Below are 6,594 nucleotides of genomic sequence, written 5' to 3'. Positions count from 1 at the left end.
CTGCTTTCTCCGACCGAGATGGTCGAAGTGTGATGGATTTCCTAGATCAATCCAACCTTTTCCTTTTGAATGACGGATCTCCTACTAGGATCTCACGCCCCAGCACAAATCCCAGTGCAGTGGATCTCTCAATATGTTCTACTAGTCTGGCTTCTCTCTCCTCGTGGGTGGTGTCCCCCGACCCTTGCTCCAGTGATCATTTCCCGATCACCATTACTTATCAAACTTCTTTCCAATCGGACAAGTCTCATATTTCGACAAAGATTAAAACAAAACACACCAAATGGGATGAATTTAACTCTCATAAACTAGCGACCAAGAAACATCAAATTTTGGTATCCCACAGGGCACCGTGCTTGGACCAATATTGTTCATTTTGTATGTAAACGACATATTTATTCAACCATTGCATGGCCAAATTATCTCTTACGCTGATGATACAGTCCTTATAATAAAAGAAAAAACTTGGGAAAAAATTAATCTAAAAGCTACAGAAGACATAAATAATCTAAAAATATGGTTTGACAATAACCTCTTGTCGTTAAATAGTGATAAAACATATGTCATTCCTTTCGAAATTAACACTAACATTGTACCTCCAAATCTTCAAATATTCTTACGTAATCATTCTCTCGCACAACACGATACTAATCACTGCCAACAAAAATGTTCACCTCTGAAAATAGCGGATAAAATTACATATCTTGGAATAATCATAGATAAAAACCTAAAATGGAAAGATCACATCGACCATACAATAAAAAGAGTTAGGAAGTTAATTCATATATTCTTACGGATACGAAACTTTTTATCAACGAAAAACCTATACTCAATATACTACGCATTAGTACAGTCTATTCTTCAGTATGCCATTATCAGTTGGGGAGCAGCTTACAAAACTAATCTGACCCCCATAGAAATTGTTCAAAAACTAATAATAAAAATTATACTAAAAAAACCTCCAGACTTCCCAACTGACAGCATATTCGAAGAATTCAAAGTTCCAACATTTAAAAACTTATTTATAAAAAATTCAATTATACAAATTATAAAAGAAAAAGATAAATACGCATTCATAACTGAAAATCGTACTAGACTTAAACATGTATTTGTGTGCCCCAAATTAAACACTTCTTTTGCACAACACCATTATACTCACCAAGGAAAATTCTTTTTCAATAACCTACCAATAGAAATCAGAAGCATTAGGAACAAAATTCAATTGTTGAACTCCATCAAAAAGTATTTTAGAGAATGTCACACTAAAAATCTTACTTGTTTTTCTTCTTACTGAATACATATATGTTTACATATTTTAGTTAACGGGTCTGATTGCCATGTGTCTATATTACCTACACATACATATATATTGAAATACATGATTATAGTAAATAGTAATTGTAATTATATGAAATGTATTAACTGTATCAACTGCATTGTATTAACTGTACACGTGACTTTATTTGTACATAATATATGAAATGTTAACTCTTCTTCCATCCACAAGCTAAGGCTTTTAATGGAAGACCAGTAAAATTATAATATAAAAAATGTAACTAACTAAGAAATAAAATAAATAAATATGGACAAGTACCTACTAAATTTAGCCGCCACCGATATATTTTCCGTCAAAGATGACTATAATAACTTTAAATCAATGCTCATAACTGCAATAAATAAATCAAATCCTCCCCCTAAAACTAAATCTCTCAAAAAACTCCCTCCAACTCCCTGGTGGGATGAGGAATGTTCCAAAGTAGTAAGAATTCGGAAAGCTAAATCGCTTTCCTATCGTTACAATATGACTATGGAGAACTATCTTATATACAAAAACGCTGAATCCAATGCCAAAAGGGTATTGAGGTCAAAAAAAAGATCTGGGTGGTACAACTTCTGCAGTTCAGTATCTCCGAACACTCCAATTTCGGAAGTTTGGTCTATGATCCGAATATTTCGATCCTCCTTCAGTTTACCATCTCCTCGAGCGTCTCATTCTAAATGGATAGATGAATTCTTGGACAAAATTGCCCCCCTTCTGTACCTAACTTAGATGAAATAACGCCCATCTATAATACTCCTATGTATAATCATTGGCTAGACTCTCCATTCACCTTAATTGAGCTAAAAAATTGTTTATCAACAGTCAAGGACTCATCTCCAGGCAGAGATGGTATACCTTACAGCATAATCAAAAATAGTAATGAGAATGTTCTAAACCACTTCTTAAGCATCTTAAATAAAATCTTCCAGACTGGTATAATGCCTGATGACTGGAGTTGTCAAATAATCATCCCTATTTTAAAAACAAACAAATCACCAAATTCTGGATCCAACTACAGGCCAATCGCTCTTTCATCCACCCTCAGTAAACTTTATGAAAAATTAATTAAAAACCGATTAGAATTTTTTGTCGAGAGTAAACAGCTTCTCTCTCAATCTCAATTTGGATTTAGAAAAAAAAAATACACTCATGATAACCTTGCCATCATCAGCACTGATATTAATTTATCAATTTCTAAACAGGAAGTTTGTCTTGCCGTCTTTATAGATATAGAAGGCGCCTTTGACAATGTTTCCATCCCAATACTGAAAAAAAAACTTCTAGGCCTTGGCCTTCCCCCCATGTTAGTCCAATCTATTATTAATCTATTTCTAGATAGAAAAATTTTCATTGAACTTCCAGATATTTCTCCTCAAAGTAGGTCTATTTGGAAGGGTTTACCACAAGGCGATGTATTGTCCCCCTTACTGTATAATATATACACATATGATAAGCATGTCACTATTCCCCCACAAGTAAAAGTTATTGAGTTCGCAGATGACATAGCTTTCTTCTTATCATCCAAAATCATCCCTCTCGCCGTCAAATATCTTAACGAAGCCATGAATGCCCTTTGCACATGGCTCACGTTAAATGGTTTTGAACTTTCAATCCAAAAGACTCAGTGTGTCACCTTCTCAAACCGCCATAAAAACCCCCCCGTTCAAATTTTATTTAAAAATTCTCCAATCCCCAACGCTTCTGGAGTAAAATTTTTGGGAGTAACATTTGATAGGAAACTTAAATGGTCTTCCCATATTAATAATTTAGTTACTAAATGCGAAAAAAATTTAAATATCATCAGATCATTATCTGGCGTTTGGTGGGGAGCTCACCCTACTTGCATTAAGTTGCTTTACAACGCACTTATTCGAAGCCATCTCGACTATGCCTGCCCACTTTTTAGTACTGCCTCAAAAAATGTACTTGATAAATTAGACAAAATTCAATCTAAATCTTTGTGAATTATAACTGGAGCGATGCAATCGTCACCCATCAATTCCCTTCAAGTAGAATGTTCTGATCCTCCTCTTTATTTAAGGCGTCAACTATTTGCTGACAAATTTGTTCTTAAATTTTTAAATTCTAAATGTCATCAGGTTATCCCCAGCGTCTCGTTGTTCATTGACTCAACCCATACATCTATAACACAGGCCTGCAAATTGACACTTTTTGATAGTTTTTTTCACCGTAATGGGTGAATCGTATGTATTTTGGTGCGCTGAGTCCAAATATGCCCTCAGTTTTTCTCCAGCACGTAGGGATTTTCCGCAAAATGAAAATGAAAGTTATGCAAAACCCAGCAGTACATATAGGTAAAAATGCATTTTGAAATGAAAAATAAATATATATTACTAGTGGTTTATTTACCTTTTTTAATACAATTTGATAAAAATAATATGTATATATAATAAGGATTTATAATTCTTTACAATATCTACATCTTCTTCCCTCAAAACTCCGTTTTGAGCTTTTCCGTTTGTGTGGGATGTCTGGAAGTTCTCAATGGAGCATCCAACAGTAGTCTCCCATCATATTCACATCCCATCGTCCTTGGTACTTCCGTTCCATTTTTTGATGTCTTGGTGGAACCTCTCGCCCTGCTCTTCACTTACGGCACCAAGGTTTTCTGGGAAATAATTCAAATGGGAGTTCAAAAAGTGAAGTTTCAAGCTCATGGAGCACCCTAAGGTTTTAAAACATTTCAACATTTTATTTACAATTTCTTCATAATCCGGGTCCTTTTGTTCCCCAAAAACTTAGTCACAACTTCTTTAAATGATATCCAGGCCTCTTTCTCAGCTTTTTTCATCACCTTTTCAAACTGATTGTCTTTCATTAGTTTCCGAATGTCCGGACCAACAAAAACACCCTCCTTTAACTTTGCCTCAGACAGTCCCGGGAATTTCTTTTCAAGTTACTTGAACGTTTCGCCATCTTTTGGCAATGCCTTGACAAACTGCTTCATCAGTCCAAGCTTGATGTGAAGTGGGGGTAAAAGAACTTTTTTGGGATCAACCAAAGACTCAAAGTGAACATTTTTTTCTCCAACCTTCAAAGTTTTCGTTGGCTACACTTTTTGGCTCCAGTGCTGTGATTTTGCCCGGCTATCCCACTCACATAGGAAACAGGGGAATTTCGTATAGCCGCCTTGCTATCCAAGCACCATAGAGATGACTTTGAGATCACCACAGATAGGCCATCCAAACTCTTTATGTTTCAATTTATCAAGTATAAAAGCCATGTTGCCATACTTTTCTTTTAGATGCACAGAGTGCCCCACGGGTACAAAAGCGTATTTATTGCCGTTGTGTAGCAAAACTGCTTTTAAACTTCTTTTTGATGAGTCAATAAAAAGCCTCCAATCATCTGACACATGTTGAATGTTAAACATTGACATCAACTTGCGAACATCAGAACAATATACAAGTTCGCCATCTTGAGAAAAATTTGGCTCAAATTGTTTTTCTCTGCTTCTGTACCAATCAAGACACCTTTCTACTGGGTTTCCATGATTCATACGCTGACTAATACTGGTAAATATACTAATTTTTATCATATTTCATAGTTTCTGATATAAAACTATAAAGCCGAATAGGAAAAACAACTTTTTTCGGCATATTCATAAATATACGCCTTAAGGTAGGCAATCCTGCAGAAAAATGCATTTTGCGGAAAATGCTTACGTGCTGGAAAAAAACTGGGGGCATTTCTAAACTCAGGGCACTAAAATACATAAGAATCACCCATTATTTTAAAGAAAGCAATTTGGTCGCAGGCCTGTGTAATCAGAGCTTCAACTAAACCTCTTCCTGACATCTGTAAAAATTTTAAGTCTCTCTCAGAGCTTCACATCATCCAAAATGATCTACTTCCCTTATACAAATTAAAATATAGTCACGTCACCCTATCCCCAACAATATTAGAAGGGATCGGAATCCTTAAAAGTCATTCCAATCTCCCGGCCCGAACTGTCAATAATACATATGTTCAATTACATTATTTCATCTAAATGGCCCAACTTTTCTCTTTTATTTACTGATGGATCCAAATCTACTGACTCTCCTAACTGTGTTATAGGTATTAACGTTTACCACAATAATTCTAATGACAGAATATTTCATTCAATTTCAAATCAATTTTCAATATTTTCAGCCGAGTGCATTGCAATAATAGAATCTCTCAAATATATAATCAAAAATAATTTTGAACATTCCCTCGTTCTCTCTGACTCTCTCAGTTCCCTCCAAAAATTTAAATCCAGTCCTCTTCTTCATCCTGATGATCACTTTGTATGCCTTATTCGAGAGATGATAGCCTCCATTCAAAGCTCTGGTAAAACTGTAACTCTGATTTGGATTCCTGGACATGTTGGTATCATGGGTAATGATATTGCGGATGCCTTGGCAAAACAAGGAGCGTCCAACCCTGTTGTTACCCTCGTATCATCAAAGATAGATCCCGCAATCTTTGGTCGGAGTATTGGCACATTGCTAGTCAATCCAAGGGAGCCTGCTATGCCTCAATACAAAGGACTATTCCATCAAAACCGTGGTTTCAGCAATTCCCTCATTTTTCCAAAAAAGAAATTTCTTCACTCATTCGAATGAGGATCGGACATTGTTCCGTTCCTTCCCATCTTTTTAAAATTCACGTCGTTGACTCCCCAGATTGTACATTCTGTGGTCTAGAAGTGGGAACTTTAGATCACATATTTTTTGGTTGTCCCTCTCTAAACAAATATCCTCTCTTCTATCAAGCCTTATCTAAAATTGCCTCCCCTCCATTCAACATCTCATCTCTTCTAAGTCTGAACTCGACTCCAATTTTCATTATAATTTTGAAATTTGCCTATTTAAATAAAATTAATATTTAAATTCACCTTTCATTTCTCAATAATTTTAAATGATGGCCAAGAACACCCTTGAAGGGTGAAAGCCAGAAATAATGGGAAAAAAAAAGAAACGATATGTGACTTTTTACACATTTCTAAGATAAAATAAAAACTGTGAGATAACAAGGAAAGATTATACAATCTCTTTTTTTCTTTCTATCTTTTTCTTTTTCTCTCCTATCTTACATAAATCTATAAATATTATGTTCTCTTCTTTGTACCTTGATCAACGATTTCCTCTATAATTGTTGATTTGTAGTGTTTTTTTTTCTTAGATATGCATAGAAATAATATTTTCATTTTATTCACATAAGTTTAGTTTTATTTTTTTACAGTTAATATAATTTGTCAATCTACATATTTGACTGCACTACATAAC

The sequence above is a fragment of the Hesperophylax consimilis genome, chromosome 16 (genome assembly GCF_061612785.1).
Source record: "Hesperophylax consimilis isolate HC1 chromosome 16, BYU_Hcon_1.0, whole genome shotgun sequence".
Classification (NCBI taxonomy): domain Eukaryota; kingdom Metazoa; phylum Arthropoda; class Insecta; order Trichoptera; family Limnephilidae; genus Hesperophylax; species Hesperophylax consimilis.
This window is presented reverse-complemented; position numbering follows the sequence as displayed.